Here is a 21,145-nt window from a genome sequence, read left to right as displayed (position 1 = left end):
CCATGAAATGTTAGAGTTTTTGGTTCTTGGTGAGGTAAGGCAAGGTGTCAACAAAACCTCTGTCTTGGGCTTCTGAAGGTCCGACTTTGGCTTGTTCAGAACAATGATTCAGAGAATCCCTTGAGAAACGTTCCTATAAATTGAAGGAGTCCAGGAAGGATGAACATATTTTAAGAAGGAAATCTTAAAGGCACAGGAGCAGGCTACCCCTCTGTACTGAAAGATGAGCCTGCAAAGAAGACCAGCCTGGCTAAAAAGTGAGCTTTCACTAGAACTCAGGTGAAAAAAGAGAGTTTATGATCTTTGGAAGAAGGAGCAGGCATTTCAGGAAGAGTACTAGGTTGTAGTTAGGTCATATAGAGAGAAAATTAGAAAGGCAAAAGCTCAGTTACAACTCAATCTGGTCCCTGCTGTGAGAGATAATAAAACATGTTGCTATAAATACATCAGCAGCAAAAAGAGGGCCAAGGAAAATATCCATACTTGATTGGATGTGGAAGGGAACATTTCAGCCAAAGATGAGGAAAAGGCTGAGCTACCTGATAACTTCTTTGCCTCAGTCTTCAACAGACACCAGGTATCCTCAGGAAAACAAGCTCCCTGAGCTGGGAGACAGACATAGGGAGCAGAATAGACCCCTTGTAATCCAGGAGGAAGTTGTTAGTGACCTGCTGTGCCACTTACAAGTATATGGGATGGGATGGGATTCACTTGAGGATACTGAGGGAGCTATCAGAAGAGCTCATCAAGCCATTCTCCATTATTTATCATAGTCCTGGTTAAGCAGGGAGGTCCCAGATGACTGTAGGTTGGTCAATGTGATGCCCATCTACAAGAAGGGCCAGAAGGAGGATCTGGGAAACTACAGATCTGTCAGCTTGACCTTAGTGCTGGGGAAGGTTACATAACAGATCATCTTGAGTGCAGCCATGCAGCACATACAGGACAACCAAGGGATCAGGCCCAGCCAGCACGGGTTTAGGAAAGTTGGGTCCTGCTTGACCAGCCTGATCTCTTTCTATGACCATGTGACCAGTGTAATGGATGAGAGAAAGGTTGTGGATGTTGCCTACCTGGACTTCAGGAAAACCTTCAATACTGTCTCTCACAGCATTCTCAGGAAAAGCTGTCAGCCCGTGGTTTGGACAGGTGCACTGTTCACGGGAGTAAAAACTGGCTGGGTGGCCAGGCACAGTGGTGGTGAAAGAAATTCCATCTAGTTGGCATCTAGTCGCTGATGGTGTTCCCCAAGTCTCTGCATTTGGCCCAGTCCTGTTCAATATACTTATGGATGATCTGGACAAGGGAGTCGAGTGCACTTGCAGTAAGTTCACAGATGACACTAAGTTGGGCAGGAACGTTGATCTGCTGAAGAGCACAAAGGCTCTGCTGAAGGACCTGGACAGGCTGGATCAATGGGACAAAGCAGTGTGCTGTTCAATAAGGTGAGATGGCAGGCTCTGCCTTTGGGTCACAACTCCTCCATGCAGTGCTACAGGCTGAGGACAGAGTGGCTGGGAAGCAACCAAGTGGAAAAGGACCTGGGGGTGCTGGTTGACAGTGGCTGAACATGAGCCAGCATGTGCCCAGGTGACCAAGAAGGCCAATGGCATCATGGCCTGTATCTGGAATAGTGTGGGCAGCAGGACTAGGAACATAATTTTCCCTGTATATGGCACTGGTGAGGCGACATCTCAGATCCAGTGTTAAGTTTTGGGATTCTCGGTTCAAGGAAGACGCTAAAGTGCTGCAGCATGTACAGAAAAGGGCAACAAAGCTGGTGAAGGACCTAGAGAGTAAGTCACCTGAGGAACAGCTGAGAGAGGTGGGCTTGTTTAGCCTGGAAAAAAGGAGGCTCAAGGGTGGCCACTCTCTACAATTACCTGAAAGGAGGCTGTAGCAGGGTGAAGATCAATTGTCCAGGCAACTAGCAACAGGACAGGAGTATATATCCTCAAGCTACATCAGGGAAGGTTCAGGTTGGAGATCAGGTTGGTTCAGGTTGGAAGAATTATTTTTATGGAAAGGGTTGTTGAGCATTGGAATGAGCTGCCGAGGGAGATGGTGGAGGCACCATCCCTGGAAGTGTTCAAGACATAAGTAGACTTGCCACTTAGAACTATGATTTAGTTGGTCTGATGGTGTTCACTCAAAGGCTGGACTTGATGATCTTGGTAGTCTTTTCCAGCCTTAATAATTCTAAGCCGATATATCAAAGAAGTCACTTATAGCCTATTAAAAAAAAAAAAAAAGAATAACGCCAAATCAGAAAAAAGCCTGCTTTAGTTATAGGTCCATTTTTTGTGTGCTTTCACAATGCAAAGGGGATGACAAAGAAAGAAATGGGGCCTAAACATGAATCGTGGTTATATTTTGCTAGTGTATCTATTTATGTGCTTCCAGGGGAAGTGAGGAAAAGGAGAAAAAATGACGACAGGCAAAGCAGGTGCCATTACTCTAGACTGAGAGCATTGTCAAGTCCAGGAATCAGTGCATTTGGTCACCAAAATCCTCAAACAGTCCAGGCAATTCTTACATAAACTAAATGAGAGAAATATAATACTGTAGAACTTCTAAAATTCTGTAGTTAAAATATGCTCATTTACGTGCCAAAAAAAGGCAAATATCACTACCCTGCAAAAGCACTGGAAATATAGACTATAAAAATTAATCACTTTATAATTTACACAGATAAAATAATTCCTGACCTTACATGATATTTAATTTGATTAGCACTATATATTTAAGTGCAGTAATTCTGTGATAAAGAGAAAACATTCTACTTCAATATCACGGTGGAAATTAATTCTGTCCTGAACCTGACATGTCATGTCATCTATATTACTCTGCTGCCTGCTTTTTTAAGTTTTCATGCATTCAGACATGATCCAGGATCTGAATAATTGCATGTTTCACTATAGTCAAGGTAATGATATTACTAATTATTATTCGTCTTTGATCAAAATGAAGAAATGCAGTTGGACATGTACTTTTTAAAAGAAAGAAGAGGAAAGCCTTTGCCCTATTATTACATTATTTGCAATAAGCTAAGGAAATTTAAAAAAACCAAATTCTCATCATTTAGAGCATACAAATTATAGAAAGTTGAATATAATAACAAAAAAAATAAACCACACTCTGGTTATGCCATCATTTAAAAAGAAAGATTTGTCTCAGCTAAATTTAATAAAGCTATCTTGGGTCTTCTGAACAAGTCAGACAAAGGAATATTAGAGTATAGCATAGCTTCCTGAGGGTTTATGCAGGACATTGGGCAGATTTGACATATTACTTGGAATCCCCTACTGCTAAAAACTATTTTTAAAATTCCTTCATGCATGTAGCTTAACATTAAATCCCACATACCTATACATGCTTCAGCTACACCTTTAGATTTCATTGCATTCATATCTAAAGTATAATTATTTCAGATGTTTCTAGTATTTCCCAAAAGACCTTTCATAAAGCCATCTGTTTGCAAGTATATATGATTTCATCGCACATTTGTTCTTAGGCTGAGAATTTACCTTTGCTTAATAATCTTGTGGGCTACTATTCATCTAAAACAGTAAGTTCCAGTCAGACATGTTCCTCCCCTTGGGGTGGTACACACCAGATTTAGCCATAAAATCATCCTTGTTGCCACCTCCCAACTGAAAATAGCACAAGCTCTTATTCAGCAGGTTGTCCCAGTGCAGAGCCCTCGAGCTGCTAAAGATCATCTGCTTGACTAAGCTCTGAAACACAAGTATTCACACAGTCAATACCAGCCCCTTCAAAAGTTGCAGCTACCCACATCCTTTTTCTGCTTTCCAGCCTGAGTCATCTCACACCTTGTCTTGCAAGAGTTTGAGATGCTTTCAGGAGTACCAGACCAGAAGTCAGGGTTTAACTTGTGTATGCACAACAAATTTGACCTCAAATTCCACTTCATGCAAGGGCATGACTACCAATAAAGGCCCATCAGATGTTGTTTAATATACGTAATGGTGTCAGATATTTCATTGCTGATTTATACTATAGCTCAAGTACTGAGACTTATGTATTGCTGAATACATTAAAGAAAGCCAACAAACTCCCTCCTGTTTCATAGCACCATTTTGATACATGCTTAGAAATACAAAAGTTTTCTTTCTAGAGACTAGGGTCACCTAGAAGTTCACCCAGCCGTAAGAAACTTCATTTTCAGATTTTTCCTCCCTTTGCAGTGAAATATTAAACATACTCTCACTGTTATATATAAACATACTTCCACCTGTTATCATTAATGATTCTAGCAATACCATGAGCTTCAGGCTCTGGTTTCAAAACAGAGACACTAAACAAATGCCTTGATTTGACTCCCAATTCCTTCTCAGGTAAAAGCTACACTGTTTTCAACACCGGCGTAAAAAGTAGTAAAAATCGAGTAGTTCTTTCTCTGAGCTTCAAACCAGTTGTAACAAAGCTTCAGTACAAAACCTCAATCACTTTAACTAGGGCTCCAATGTATCATGGAAAACCTCAGTTATGACTCCTGTTCAATGCAGAATTGTTCATGACTCAGTGACCTTTTAAAAGAACCAAGAATCAAATGCAATCCTATTTTTATATTATCATCAAAACCACTGGCAAATCTCAACTTTGTAAGGCTTAAACATGGAACAAAAAGAACACTGTTGTTTAGGGGATTGTTTTGCCTGTAAGCAAATTATCATATTCCAATCAAAGCAGAACTCTCCGTCTACAAATTCATGTAGATAAAAATTGGCAAAGGATTTGCATGAACTCTTACGATGTAGGACTGCAGGATTTTGCATATCAGGTTCAGAGGGTGTCACAGTGTGACTCATCAGGATTATGTGAAGTCAACAGGCTTCCTCGGCTGCTGCAGCTGCTCTTTAGAAGTGACAGCCTGACTGAGTCATGGAAGCTACTGACACCACAGCCTGCTTGAAGGAGGGACCTAATACTTAATAGAAACTGGCAGGGTGAGTTGTTTGGGTGTTTTTGTTATGCTTTTGTGGAGAGCGCTGCCTCCTTACATGAGCCAAAGACACTCTACTGCTTTCCTTTCTTTAGGGTTTTTGACAGAAGAGACCCTTCATCAAACCAGGAAGTCATCTGGAACTCAAACAGAAATCCATTTTGAGCTTTCCTACCTAGACTAATAGCTGAACCTAAAGCATTACTTTGAATTTAAGCCATCTAATCATGTAGTACCTTCTACTAGAAAAATCCCTTGTCTGAAGGTAAGAATAATTTACTTTGAACAAAACCAATGCTTTTCTATAGAGCAGCATTGGCTAAGTTGGATGAGGCATATTTTATTTGCAAAAACTTGGCAGATTAGAGGAACTAAATCCGAACTTAAAAACAATCTGAGAAGAGCTTTTCCTTTCCTTAAAACAGAGTTGAGCGAACTATTAATTTGATGCATTTTGTAATTTAACCAGATATGACTTGAAAAGAATTCATCAGTGTTAGTAAATCATAGTAATTATATGGAAACTTAACATCTTACCCTCCTGGAAGAGTAATTATATGGAAGAGACTTGACATCTTACCCTCCACGAAGTGACTCTTACTATGTCTACATTATGTACTAACATGGAAGGGTAGATGTACATCTGTGACCTGAGCACTGGCACTCAGGACTTGACATTGCCCATGTTTTGAATGATTAAAACCTACCTCAGGCCAGCCTAGACCTGCAGATAAAATGCCCCATAGAAGTGGGAGTGCACCAGGTGCATTCCTGTTATTCATCTGCCAGTTTATTTTTTCCACATGGGAAATAAGTCCATGTTCTTGAAGTCTATTTCATTATTGTATCCAACATATGGTTCACAGGGGTAACTAGAATATTTATTTCTCCCAGTCCTAACTGTAGTGCTACTGTAGGTGCAGCCACTATATAGTAAAGTGATTCACTGTTTCAGGTGTTCTCTCCATTTTCCTTTGCACTAACATTTCCACACCACTTCCATGAATACTCACTTGTAAAGCAAAAAAACATCACAGACCTCAGATGAGATGTAAATATTCAGCAAGTGGGAGTTGTGCATATCTAAAATGAACATGAATTAAGTTTCCTTTAAAAAATGGAGAATAGGAGACACATAGCAACTACATCTTTAATTCAGGCTTTTTTGTTGGAAAACATGGCCTTGCTGGCACCTGGGTCTTGAAAGCCATTTTTGAAACCATTAGTGTGTTCTTCTTTCCTGTCTTCCCACTGCTAGACTGTGTTGTAAATAAATATCTGCATATGTATTTCTGTTTCTTCTTTCATGTGCATAGAACTTGGCTGATGAGTTTTATTGTAACCTCCCTTTTCACTGAAATCTCCTCCTTTCTGCCTCAAAGCAGAGTTTTAGCTCCTGTGCTCCTTTGTGCAACATACCTTGGAGAGCTGAAGCAAAATGGAAGTGACGAGGCGGAGACAAGTAAAGGCACTTCTCCTACAGGGAAGTGGGAAATGAGGCTACAGTCCCCTTGTAGCTGTAGCTCCAGGTAGATGGACCTTTCACTTTCTTAGCACTGTTTTCGGGTATAAATCACATACTGCATCACATATGGCAAAATAAATAGATTTGGATTTGTATTCTTTCTCAGACACGTTGGTATGTACTGACAGCCGTGGGGCTGAGTGAAACAATTTGCTAAATGACATAGATGGGAATATCATCATATATTTAATATTCAGCAGAGTGCTCCTTAATGCACAAAATAACAGGATGAAATAAACTGTGATGACATGGAAATAATTGTCTGCCTGCAGGAAGTTAATGCAATAAATAAACGAATTCACTTCTTATTAGGGCCTTAAACTTACAGCAAGTTTTTAGTTAATTTAATTAATACTCAACAAATAGCCTACAGTTAGGTAAATCACATCCCAGAGCAGCAATACCAACTGGCATTTATTAATCTATTTGCTGATGCTTACTTAACATCTTTAAAATAATTTTGGTAAAAAACCATGGTAAACATAACCATCCCTTGTGGTTATTCTGATTTATCAGGAATTTTGATTCAGTGGTCCTACACAAGTACTTCTTTAAATGACATGCCTTCCTATTGGAAACTTATTGATTCTGTTCTTACACCTGTCCACTGCTAGATATAGTAACAGCCTTATAAAATTATAGAAATCTGAAAATTTTATATCAGGTATATTATATTTATATGATTATTTATTATAATTTCCTGGAGAAACTAGTTTTAAGTTGCCCTATTGTTCTTAAAGAGTACAAGGTTGTGGTTAGGTCACGTAGAGAGAAAATTAGAAAGGCAAAAAGCTCAGTTACAACTCAATCTGGTCCCTGCTGTGAGAGATAATAAAACATGTTGCTATAAATACATCAGCAGCAAAAAGAGGGCCAAGGAAAATATCTGTGCTTGATTGGATGTGGAAGGGAACATTTCAGCCAAAGATGAGGATGTGGCTTTTGTTTTCCATTATTTTCCACTAAGAAGAAAACCCAATAATTATAAAAACTTAATTTTTTCTCTGTTCTTAACATCACTTTTCTTTAATGAGTTATTACTCAACACATACATTTACATGTTGCAACCAACTATATCTTCAATCTTTCCACAACTTCCTGCAGCATCTTGGTTAGCAAGACACATTTATGACCAAGAAATCACAGTGCCAGAGATGATGAAAACCTGCAAGAAGGAACAGCTAGTGAGTGCCTGTATTACAAAACCTGCTGTAGTTTAAAAAACCTTTTCTATGTTTGTGGCAACCAGGGAAGTAGCTCTGCTTAAAGTAAAAGCAAGTTCAGCACTTCAGCAAGAGTTGTTTTATTTTCCTTCCTTAACCGATGTATAGCTTATCTTCACTGAGATAAGAGATGAAAAAGGTGTGTTCTTGACTCAGCATATACACAGATGTATATTAGAGAGGGAAGAAAACTGAAATATGTTTGTTAGATTTCCCTCCTTTAGCCTATCACTTGCAGTTACAAGCAGTGTGTTGCATTAAAATGATGGTCTGGATGTTGATACAGTGTACACAAGGTACAGTGCAACACCAAAGTTCAGAATTTAAAGTTTGGAGATAATATGTAATATATCAAAGACCAATATCCATAGGCTGAATATCTAAATAGATCAAATATTTTTGAATATGATATTGATATTTGTCTCCAGGTACCACCAAAGTTCTACATGTTTCCATTAGTCCTGTCAGTCGAAGTAAGAAACTTTGTGCTTTCATACACTACTGGTATGTGCACCTATATGTCTACTTCCACAGGAATTCAAGGATTGAAATTCTTGACAGAAAACACTGGAACTATAATTCAAGAATATTCTGTGTCCTAGTTATGAAAAAAACACACACAAGTGTGTTACAGTTATATTTCTCTCTTTGCAGTAAGCACTCTCTTTGTTGAACAAAGTGTTGCCAGCCTTGTGATTTACTTAAATTATCATAGAATTATAAGGATCCATTTAAACATCTGTTGAACTTACTTTTATGGGGTTATATGCATACATACAGCTTTAAGTATCTTATACTATATTTAAGACTTATTTACTGAGGTTCTTTTGGTAAAATATAGTGTTTACAGTAGCAGTTTAGGCAGTTGCACTGTAATTGTTCTACTGAATAGGATTGCTTCAGAGTGAAGATAGAGATTTTCCTTTTCTTTCCTCCCTCCCGCCCAGCCCCAAACTTGCTCTCTCTACTATTAGCATATTTGAGGTGCAGATTTTATCTAGCATGATGAGAATAGAAAGGGATGAAGCTATGGCATAAAGAAGCTCCACCAATCTCCAGTGCTACTAACAGCACCTGTTAGAAGTGTGATGAATGTTCAAGAGACGTATCTGTTCAAATGCTATGATTTATCTGCTGTGATTTATCTTTTATTACTTTTCATTGCCTTGATACAATATAACCCTGTGTTCAGTGTATTCCTACCCAGTAGAGCCACACCAAAAGTCTGGCAGAGACATCTTCTGCACTTTGCACAGCCACAGGATGGGATCAGGAGGTTCCATCAGGTTTTGCAACAGCCCAGCTGGATTTCTGGCATGTTTTACCTGACCAGGAGTCTGATTTGTTGTTGTGGTTTAACCCCAGCCAGCTGCCAAGCACCACACAGTCAGTTGCTCATTCCCCCTCCAGTGGGGATAGGATTGGAAGGGTGAAAGGTCGAAAATTCATGGGTCGATATAAAAACAGTTTCATAGGGAAAACAAAAGCCATGCATGCAAGCAAAGCAAAACAGGGAGTTAATTCACCCCTTCCAATGGGCAGGCAGGTGTTGAGCCATCTCCAGGAGAGCAGGGCATAGTGGTTAAAAAATACCCTCAATTTTTGTTTGTTTGCTTTCTTGTAGCATAAACAAATGAAGTAAAAGCATCTCAGGATGCCTCTTGGCTAAAAAGACACATGTGAATCAGCTATCTCTTCTTTCCCTCACTCTCTTTTGTTGTCATGGAAGTCTTTCTTTTGAAAGCACGCTCTTGCTGCTTCACCTTAAAGACAAGCAGGCATGAAAAGAAAGTAATCGGAGTTGCTTTGGTGTTTACATTTTCTGTAATAGATTATCTTCACGTTTCAAAACATCCATGGCAACACATTAAGTACTAAATGTTCAAACCATAGGTCCTTTATATGTTCTGCACGCATAATAGCACACAGGTTTACCAAGACATTACTTCAGTTACTTTAACTAATATTAATGATACATGGTATATATAAAACTGAATATTTCAAGCCAGAAAGGAACAAAGTAGCTGGGACACATCTAAAACTGTCTCATTACAGGGATGAAAATGGAGAAAGAAACAAACTGTCATTATTTATTTTTTTAGAAATGGAAGTGTTAGTTATGAACATTTTACTGATGTAAAAGGCACAGACTGGAACAGACATCTCACAGGCTGTTATATTCTTAAGGGAAGCTGAGAAGAATATACATAATTGCTCCTTGTTAAGTGAAAGATGAAGGTAAGAAAGAAGCACTGCACATATTATGCCTCTGGTTAATGAAACGATTTCAGTAGAGGTCTTGGAGAGCTTTTGTGAAAGTTCAGCAGACTGAACTGAGAGCACTTGCAACAACACTATAACATCAGATACCCTAACAGGATATTCAATCAGTTATGTGGAAGAAGATAATCTTTAATTCTCACACCATTTGTAATGTGTGGATAATTATGGTTTACAAAGAACCTCCATCTCCTTCTTCTATCTTGCTGTCACAAAGATGTTCTGAGAGTCTAACTCTCCAGATGGCAGTGTCCACCTGTGTGTGAAGGAATGACTGACTGACTGAGCACTAAATCTACATCAGCAAGTTCTGCTTCACCTACTGTTCCAAGAGAAAACGGCATTTCCTGGCCTCACCCAGGCCACTGCCTCTCACCTCTTATGGCTGTTCATAAAAAGAAGTCTGAATAGACCATGAAGCAGCCCCTGAATAATCACAGTTTTCTCCTAGATTTTGAAATGTAAATAAAGATCCATCACTCGTGGTGCACCAAGATAAAAACTGTGTTCATTCAGGAACTGTTTAAGACTTTCCCTGGTAAATGCCTCAAAGCAAGAGAAGAAAACACATATGACCAGCAGCTATTTAAACAGGAGGATTTTTATGTTCTGCTGCATCTGTAGGAGTCCTTTGAAAAGCTACTTCAATAAGTATTTTTAGTGAATACTAGTATTCACAACGTTTTGTACCTTGCTGTCATGTCAGCCTACTTAACCAGTGGTAAACTGACTGGCAATTTTGCTTGTACCTTCAAGATGATTTATTTACTTCAATCACTTAGTGTGTTTTTAGAAATAAATGTCATCCCACTCTGTGGATATTTCTGAGTTTGTTAAGAATACCAAAAGATCTTTTTCCTCCAGTGTACAATATTACTTTGTTTTTGTGCATGGTTTCAAGCAGGATACAGGATGCAGAACAAAAAATGGAGTGCATGAACTGAGTAGAGAGCTCAGGTTTAATTAGGGACATCAGGGCAAGATTTTTCTGTCTGCCTTTATTAAATGCAAAGTCAAGTTTAAAAGTGCTTGTCTTGCTAACAGGTCCAGGAGAATGTACAATTAATATTTCATATTGTTGAATATTATTCATCAAATGCATTCAAGTTTAACATCATATTGCCTTGTCAGTGCTCTATTTGGTTTTCTACAACTACTAAGTTTATAAAAATTAGGACTTGATTGATATTAAATTGTGGTGTAATACTGTCAAGCCCCACTATATAATGATTTGGAAAAAAAAAAATAACCAACACAGTTTAGCTTCCCCTTCCTTTCTCCCCCTACCCTTCCCTACTCTTCTTTCTCTGCCCTACTCCTTATGCAGTGTGCTTTTCCAGATTCTAAAGATCCTGAGAGTGAGAGTTAGTTGTGGAAACTTGCCTCCCCTTGAAAAAGACAATAGGATCATAGGATTGATCAATAGCTGGTTCTCCCAGTTGTAATCATCTCATAAATCGGTGTAATCAGTGTTTACGAGAAACTACATCTTTCAATACAGAAAAAATTTCCTATTTTCCTGGAAGTATGCAAGGGAAAAAGAAAAACAGGCTTTTTAACCAGTAAATTACATAATTTGCACTCAGTGCTTTTATTTCAACCCCAAAGAATGTAATTTTTTTATGTGACTAGAAAATCCTCCTCAGTGTACTTGGGTCCAGATTGTAAATATAACAAAGGCCTTCAAAAAGATTGATTTTTAGTTCAAAGTTTAGCACAGTAGTATCTCAAAATGATGCAGATTTTACAGTTTCGTACCATCAGTTCTATAGCTGAATTGATGACCTCACTAGGGACAATGGGACAGGCCCGGTCTGATAAGGCCCGTGCAGTGCCAGCCCAGGGGACACCTTGTGGCTACCAGCCTGTAGGGAACACCCAGCCCTTGCATCACCTTGACACTAAAATATTAACTGCTGTTAATATTAATGTCAAGGGTTTTTTTTCTCCACTGTTAATATTATAAAGTTCATCACTATTTTCCAGTACAATTTAGCAGTAGTCCAATATAATTTTCTTGTTCTTTTTGAGAAAAGTCAACAGTGGTCACAGAAACAGCACTAAATTCTTGGCATCTTCTTCAGCAGTCAAACATCACAGCTAAGAGGTAACATTTCAGAGATATTTAAGAGGATTTAGCTTAGCAGTTACTACTGGCTTTATCTGCAGGGTGCATGCATTAACACCTGTTCTGAGTTCTGAACATTTGTCCTTATTAATATTTAGGTTATGTTTTACACTAAGAGCTCCCAGGGTAACTGCTTACATAAAATTTCTGTGAGGAGGCCATACTCCACTCATTTCATCAGACATAACTGGAAATGCAGTGTGCATATTTGGAAACAGAATATGCTTTGCAAATTTGCAAGAGAATTGGAAGAATGGGTACAAGTAATATCAACATTGACATAGACTTCTTTGTTGTATTTTCGTTAAGGAGTGGATCTTCAAATTTCTGAGAATGTTACCTTATTTTTATCATCTGTTTTTTAAAACCCCAAGTCAGCATAAGATCAATCCACAGAAGTGTATCTGTACTCTGAGGAAATGGAACCATTACCAACAAGGCAGGTAGAATTTTCCTGGTTAAGGAAATCAGCAATTGTTCTTACTTCTTGTGTAAGGGAAGCTTCCCTGTCTGACCATCCAGGAGCCACTCTGGCAGACACACTCACACCACCTGAGCTGGGTGTGAGGCCCCTTCCCAGCTGCACACCCCACACTCAGAGTCACACCAGGTCTCCTTAATGGCTCAACCACGGGTTTCCAATAGCAGAGCCTCAGACACCCAGATCCTTCAGATGATTTAATCTTGGTCCAATAACAAAATAACAGCTCAAACTGAATGACTCCAAGGAGGGACCCTGAACAAAAGAACTCCTGGGCTTTTATTCTCTTACAATCTAAGCTTGGGAAATTCTGGGGGCTATTGGCTCCTGCCTGTCTTTGAGCGTCTGGTCACTTGGCCAGACCACAGGTCCCTGGGTTGGCAGTTCATGGCCCCTTGCCTGGGGCTCCCACCCAGAGCTCAACCTGCAGCTCCACTGCAGCTGCACCCCAAGCTACCTGCACTGTGTGTATTCCTCAACATTGTCTGTGTAGGAATGACATACTTAATAATTCATTCTGCTTTTTCTAAAACACAAGACCCTTTAAAAGCCTCATGTACCATGTTGCCAGGGTTAGAAAAATATGATTCAACCCACAGAACTTGTGTTGCAGAGTGTAGAGCTGCCAGAAGAAAGCACTTAAGTGGGCATTATGTTGTATTATCATTAAAAATGGAATTATTTTAAACTGTTTGTGAAGCAGTTAACACCATGTTAATCACCTGAAAGAAACATACAGAGGCAGCATGATAAAAGTTAAAGCAAACATTTGAAGTCAGTGCTGCTTCAGAGGTAAATCAGTGTGCTTCAGAGGTAACTCACTATCTTCTAAAGCAAGCAGCTAGCCAAAATTCAGAGCCCCAAGTCCAAGCTCCTTTCAAATTACTCTTTACAGTTTTTCATGTCTATCATTTTTCCTTTCTCAGTCATGCTGTTGGCAATTCAGATATTTCCCTGATATATTCCAAGGTGTTTGTCTTTCAATTTCATGGAATAGTTACAAAAACATGAGCCAACAAAACTGTTGTCAGGTTTTTTCTTTTAGAATTCTTCTGTTAGATGATGATCTGCACTTCTCTTTGGAACAGGGTCATCAGGCTGTTAGCTTGTTACAGCTGTCATAAATAAAGAAGATAAATCCTACTTAATCTGTAATCAGTAGTCTTAAATCAAGGCCATTTTCACGTGCCATTAAGAAGAAAAACTTGCAATAAAGAAAAGACGGTGGTGTTGGTGGTATTTTCCCAGACTTAATTTTTGAGAAATATTATCATTAAAGAAAGCTTAAAATACCTAAGCACTGACTTCCACAGTGATTTTCCCTCATAATGCACCTATATCTCACTAAAACACTCACTTTTTCTTTTGGCTGGTTGCAGGCACACTGTGCATGTGTAATTATTTACATGATGGAGAATCTGACACAGCATTAGAATTGCCAACATTGTATAAATTATTCAATAAGAACACAGGCAGGAATATTTTACCTGACATGCTGGTGTTGTGGAGTCCTACAAGGAGATTGTACAGAGGAAAAGAAAACCCACAGATCAATGTACAGAAGCAAAGATAGGACTGATTAATACCAGATTAATTCAGTAGGAAACAAAGACAATCTTTGTGTACAAGAAGGAAGAAAAAGCCTATTAATTTTAAGTTATTTTGTGTCTTACCATCAGAGCATCTTGATGACTCAGACACTAATGCATTTATCCCCACAAAACCCCAGAGACAGGTAGACAATGCTTTGAAAGCCATACCTCAGATATAATGAAGCAAGTTTATGGCAAAAGCAGAATAGAACTGACATCATAGAGTCTTTCTTAAAAAAGACCGCCTCTTCCCATCCCTGTCTACTTCCACATATGTATTAAAATACATGGAACTGACTATTTTTTTCCTAACTGATGGACATTAAACTCATAATTTGTTTTCCTTGCACAAGTACATAAGTAGACATATGAACAAGCGAAATAGATTTCAATTCTTGAAGAGTTTTTTTTCCCCTCTGTTTTTAGAGACAGCTATGACAGTCATTACATCAAAACCTTTGCACAGATTTGTTTCTCTAAAAAATACTTAAAATGAGAAATCTGATGTGCTGTTCTAGCCTTGAGAAAATACATAACTGCAAATCTTCATGGGTACCAACTTCACTGTCAGGCTTATTATGGGAAAGAAGAGCATTTGAATAGCCTTGCAATATGGGATGATTTGTTTCTTCCTTGTGAAATTGTTCAGCATTGGCAGACTTATCACAAATCCTGCTTCTCATCTGCTGGAGATGGATCAGTTAATCTGTGGTGTTCAGTGTGAATGTTCAGTGTGAATGTTGACATTCTTTTGCTAGTTGTCAAATCCAAGGTACCTATGCCCATGGAGTTAAACACTATGGAGACAAAATACACATGCTTTTAAGGTGACAACAATACAACAGAGACTTTCTTCATAGCACCAGGACCTGATACAGCAATGGCTACAAACCTCCAAACTGAGTGAATGTAAGCCAGCACCGCCTGATTGTTTGACAATTCTAAAAACCCTGCATTAATTTACACCAATGATTGTATGAAAAACTCTATGAGAGTGCAGTAATGAGTCAGCTGGTAGACAGCATGTTCATAGAACATGTACATTGTGTGCAATGGCAATGGTGGTAAACAAGGAGAAAGGCAGCAGGGATATCAAGCAAGCTACTTGCCAACAGAAACTTTTTACTGTAAAATGCTATTAGATAAAAACAAGAGAATGTTATAAGCTGTTGACTACAGTCTTCCTTTCTAATCATCTAAAATTTAGTAACTCTAGGGGATGCTTGTTCAACAATAGAAAGAAAAAAATAAACACCACAAAAACAACAAACCAATATTTCCTACACTATCCCTAAAAACAAGTAAACCAGAAAATTGAATCCTCCCAGCACTATCTTATCTTCAAAAGTCCTTTCATTTGGAATGAACAGGAATCAGAAGAAATATCAAAGATCTCATAGTCAGAAAAAAAAGGCACCATCTGAAACCAAATCAAAAGATCAATTTATATTTTCATTCATAGTCACATATGCACAAAACAAACTTTGGACACATTCATATCCTTTCAACATTAGCAGAAGCACTTTAGTCACTGTAATGATTAATGATGCATCATTTTGAACTCACAGCTGCCTCAAAGCATGTGGTATGAATTCAGCCCATCTTTACAAATATGTCATGCTGAAGTGCATTGCCCACTGTATGAGCTTCCCAGTCTAAAAGTTTCACACATTAAAAAGTGTATGGTTTATTATGCTGTGATGAAATAATGCCTTCTCTTTGAGGTACAACATTCATATTCTAGCTTCAGTTCCAGTTTAAAACCCTAATGCATACAAGAAGATTCTTTTGATGTCTTCTGGTTTCATAGTCCTTTGTGCTTTCACATAGCAAGAAAGAGACTGCTGTTTTTCAGAAATTCTTATATATCTTTGGGACTTGTATATAGAATATATGTGGTTGTAAATTAGCCACAGTATTATGATTAATTTCTGTTTTGAAGTAGGAAATCCATTTCCAGTGGATCACGTGTGTCCATCCAATAAAAGCTACAGCGTGGTTTCAAATATTAGCTTAGCTGGGAATATAGCTGGGTCTATTTACTGTAATGGTTTTTTTTCAGAAGTAAAACCCATATGTACAAGAAAGAAAACCATGATAAGAAAGAAAACCATGATAAGAGTTAAAGCCGGGTAACTTACACAAAGTGGAATTAGATTAGGATTATAAGTGTGTAATTTTTTTAAACTTTTTCATTTCAGAGTGACTAAGATGTGATGACATCTGCTCATCAGATTTACTGACATGTTAGTTAGTAATATATTATCTCATTGACAACTAGAAAAAGCAAAAATCCAGGGCAGTAAATCTAAATACTCAGAACTTTAGGTGAAGGTTAAATTCAAATTTCTCAATGCAAATCCTTTTTGTGCTCTCAGCTATGTGTCAGAGTTAAAATCAGAAGTCCAAACGTCACACAGATTGAAATGTCAATGCTTCATTTCATCTCTACTTACAACAGAATAAATGAATTTGATATTAAAAGATATGAGATGTTTTAAATATCATATTTCACATTAATGTGCACTCATCACCTTTACATCAAAATGTGCTTTTCACTCTTGTTTATGAATCAGTGGAAATATAGGTAATTCACAGAACAGAAAGAGAAAAAAACACAACAAAAACCACCTCAATGTCGATGGAAATCATCAACTGTCAATTGAGAATTTTATCAGCAATCTCAATTTTTTGACTCACTAACCCCACCAAAATAATTTGATCAAGACTCCACAGATATTTCAAAAAGACATTTTTCCTTAACTTATTCAAGAGAACAGGAAGAAATTTAGAACAAAATTATTTTCTAGTCCTGACTGTTAATGCGTAGGGTTAGATTTAACAAAGTCTTAATGTCATGAAAAAAAATCATGAATCTCATCCAGTAAGCGCAATGGTGATCACTGGGTTAGACTTTTGCATTTCTGCATACTTCTTGTGAGGTGCATACATCTGTGAACATTCTCTCTGTTATGAATCCTAAAAATTCAAATGATAGTAATGTTATATCAGATAAAATTGAAGTGATTGAATACATTTAGACTTATAAAAGACAAAAATACATCAAAAGCAGTAAAAGTAAAATTTATATATCTTGCAGTAGAAACTATATTTTTGTGTATTTATGCACAGACAGATAATGTAATTTTATTTACATATCAAATTATATGCACATAAGAAAACCTGATTATTGGGAGTATGAAGCTCATATTAAGTGTGTAATTGCTGCAAGGTTTCATTTGTAGACCTATAACTTCTCTACAAATCAAAGAGTCTGAAGCATTTGATTCCAAAAATTGCTATAACCCTGTAAGAAGAATTGAAGGGATAGAATTGCTTATTATTATATAACTCCATTGGTTAAGAAGGACATTGGGTGGTTTCAGTGACTCTGAGAGGATAAAAATAGACAGGATTACAAGTCCACGTTTGGACACACAAACTTTGGAGGTATCCATATATATATGTGTGTGTGTGTGTGTGTGTGTATGGTATTCATATGTATCTACATGAATTCAAAAATGAAAATCACATTTTCTTTCTAATGTTGAAGAAAATCCATCTCACCTTCCCCAATAGACCCCTGTTCCTTTATAGTATCTGTCCTGGAATGGTCTTTTTTCCATTGAACACAAGGAGGAAGTTGGATACCAGTCAGAAAAGTTCAGAGGACAAGATGAAACACAACCAAAAATATCATCAGCTTCCAGAACCTCAAACACTGCTCATTCCAGATAGACTCTAGTGACAACATCTTGACTTGCTACCACCAGAAATTGCCAAACTTCTCTTCTGAGAGAGTCCCTAATTGCCTTCTGTTCCCCTTTATATTTTCAATATCTGAATGTGATAGTAAGAATAGCAGGACAGTGATGTTTAAGATTCACAGAAATACTTCATATTTCCCTGGCTACTGTGGAAATCATATAAAAGATCATACAATTAAAATGGATCACTGAAAATTAAATTAATAATGAAGACCAAAAAAGCATATTTGAAAGCTGTATTTAATTTTGCAGCACATAGGGAATGTTTAATTAAAAGATTCACGGACTATTTAACTAGTTCATCAGCTTTGTAAATAAAAAATAACAGAAATCCATTTAAAAGAAATAGTAAAAAAAAAAGGAAACATTTTACCAGCTTTAATCTCAGCACTCCTAACCTTGAGAATATTTTGAAGATATTCAGACAGCTCATCTTTGTGCTATGTGGTTTAGGGGACTTCTGACCAGAAAGGTTTAAAGTCAATGCTTGTCTTTTTCATGTGGTTTTCCTTGCAGTTCTGTATTTCACCTTTCACATTTAAGCCTTTAGTGCATCTGGTATAAAGATTAATAGAGAAAGCTGTGAAAACAGTAGTCAGAGGATTAAATACCTCTTACTGGATTTAGTCTTGATTAGTATTTTCTAATTAACATTTTGCTATCCCTGTTGACATCATAAACATCTGCCCTCGTCACTCCTTGGCTAAATGGTTTCTGATTCTCCCGTTTCCAGAAACAAATCAACACAATTAAATATGAGAGGTTGCTATTAAGTTAGACATGTAAGATGGAGGTAGGAGCAATGTGACAGATGGAGCAAGTGACTCACTGAGAGCCCCTGCCCCAGTTTTCTCAGTAACACAAAGTTCAGACTTTTTTTCTGAATTTCTCAATCCTATTTTTGTCCTAAAGTCAATTTTTCTTTCAGGTTTCTACCAAATAACTTCCAAATCTCCTTCAGTCTCCCCCGTAGCTCAGTACATACTCACAGCACATAATAATGTAGCCTGTTAGGGGATGGAAACTTTTTCTATTTATAAGTAGTTGAGACAAATTTCTGAGGAACTCCAGCCATGCCCCTTATCTAGAAAAGGCCAGATGCTCACAGTAGGTGCTGGATGATTATCTTGTTTCAAAGACCTAACCTCTATACAGACTTCCCCGGACTTTTGCAATAGAACACAGTAACCCAAGTTTCTGTTTGCATAGCCATTAACAAGTTTTCTTACAGGTTTTATTCTTTTCTTTTAGTTTCCATGTTTCACCTGGAGAATCTTATTTCTAAAATGTAAAGTCACAAGTATATAGCTGCATCAATGGATTCCGTTTCAGGAATGATGCTGGAATAACACAAAAACCCCTGTACTCCCACCCTTTTAAAATGTTATGTTTAGATTTCTTTTTTGTTAAACAACTGTACTGAAATGTATACGGAAAAAAAGGAGATATAATCAAATGTTTCTGCCTAACATTGCAAAATAAGTTTGATTCATTGATTTCTTTTTGGTTGCTTGATACAAAGCAGAGTAAATGACTTAAGGAGTTAGTTGCTGCTTGTCAAGAATTATTTAATTATTAGTCTTTAATGATCTTTTACATAAAACAACAGCATGTTCAATGCAATGATTTAGATCTGCTTTTAAGTCTAAATATCTTTCATGCAGAACTTGTGAACTTAAAACCTGAATAGGTTAAGTATTTAAGGATAAGGCAAGCAAAATAATTTTTAGTTAACAAGAGCTAGATTATTTGACAGAAAAAAAACATTAATTCAGTTTAAAAAAGATCAGTTTACCAGACATAGGAGACCAATTCTGCATCATGGTGCTCTAAGTTACAGCAAAGGATGAGTTAGATGAGGTAGCAGGTTACTAGAAAATTGATATTGTTTGATATATGGATTCAGTTGTCTGCAAAGAAAACACTGGCTAGCTAGTGTTTACATCCATATTTGTTGTCTTAATATTTATTTAACACTTTTAAGGTTGTACTTACTGGCCATATAAAATATATACAAAATTCTTTAATCATTTGGAATTTTTACTTCACAATTACTCTCTTGAGAATCTCATAATTCTGAGCATCAAGTTAACTAAATTACATAATTCTATTTTCAAAGGGTAGTTTTGGCCAAGAACTTCTCCCATTTACTAAACAACTACCTTTCCTACCTTCTAAGCAAGTTAATGTCTTCAATTCCATTTTTCTATTTAGATTAGATACTAAGAAGAAATTCTTTATTGTGAGGGTGCTGAGGTCCTGGAACACGTTATCCAGAGATATTGTGGATACTCTGTCCCTGGAAGGGTTCAGGGCCAGGCTGGATGGGTCTTTGAACTACTTGGTCTAGTGAAAGGTGTCCCTATCCATAACAGGAAGGTTGGGAATACATGATTTAAAGGTCCCTTCTAACGCAAACCATTCTACGACTCTATGTAGTATTGACAGTAGCAATCTGCTGTATCTATGAATCATCCTGAGCAGGGTATAGTTAAGTACCTTTTTATTCCTGTAATTGCTAAAATAATAAATTATGTCCAACAAAAGAAGAAAGTAGTCACAAAATATTTCAAAGTAGCTTTAGTGACTTACGAAAATCAGTACGACATAGCCAATCTTAATGCTTCAAAGTTGTTGTTTTTGGGGGTTTTTTTAAGTATGACTGCTTAGAGAAATGTAGGACTCTGCCAAAAGTAATTCAACAAAATTTAAAAGAATTGGCAGCTCCAACTAATGCTAGCTCCCAAGCTGCTTGTTAAAAAAGGCATTTGTTCAACTAAATTCTCATGCTGCTCTCCTACCTTTGTTCTTCTTGACAGATCCTCCTCTGCCTCAAGATGATCCCACAACAGGTATGATCAGAATGTTTTCTCCATGATCTTACCTCACGTACCCGTGACAGACCCCTGTGACTGGCCCTTCAAGTTTGCATTTCACAAGGTGCCCTCACAGGTAAGGGCTACACAAGGCTGTCATTTCATTATAAGTAAATATTTCACCGTTAAATCCATTAAGTTTATGATGAGTTGATTGACTTTTGAGTGTGATTCATGTGACATTCATCAAAAATGCTGTATGAAAAGAATTTTGCAGGTTTCTAAATATACAATCCTGAGAGTAGCTTTATACTTCCATTTCAAAAATTTCGCCACCTTAACAAAGAGAAATTCTGCCTTGGTTGAC

General features: G+C 37.4%; 1 long non-coding RNA gene across 1 annotated transcript; it reads left to right on the top strand.

The window, feature by feature from the left end:
• The first annotated feature begins 4,892 nt into the window (after positions 1 to 4,892).
• LOC125328548 lies at positions 4,893 to 20,908 on the top strand. Its single transcript, XR_007204831.1, has 4 exons — positions 4,893 to 4,970; positions 5,062 to 5,231; positions 6,349 to 6,495; positions 20,782 to 20,908. It is a non-coding gene; the product is annotated as an uncharacterized LOC125328548 (long non-coding RNA).
• Positions 20,909 to 21,145: the final 237 nt, after the last annotated feature.

Source organism: Corvus hawaiiensis, chromosome 1 (assembly GCF_020740725.1).
Source record: "Corvus hawaiiensis isolate bCorHaw1 chromosome 1, bCorHaw1.pri.cur, whole genome shotgun sequence".
NCBI lineage: Eukaryota > Metazoa > Chordata > Aves > Passeriformes > Corvidae > Corvus > Corvus hawaiiensis.
This window is presented reverse-complemented; position numbering and strand designations above follow the sequence as displayed.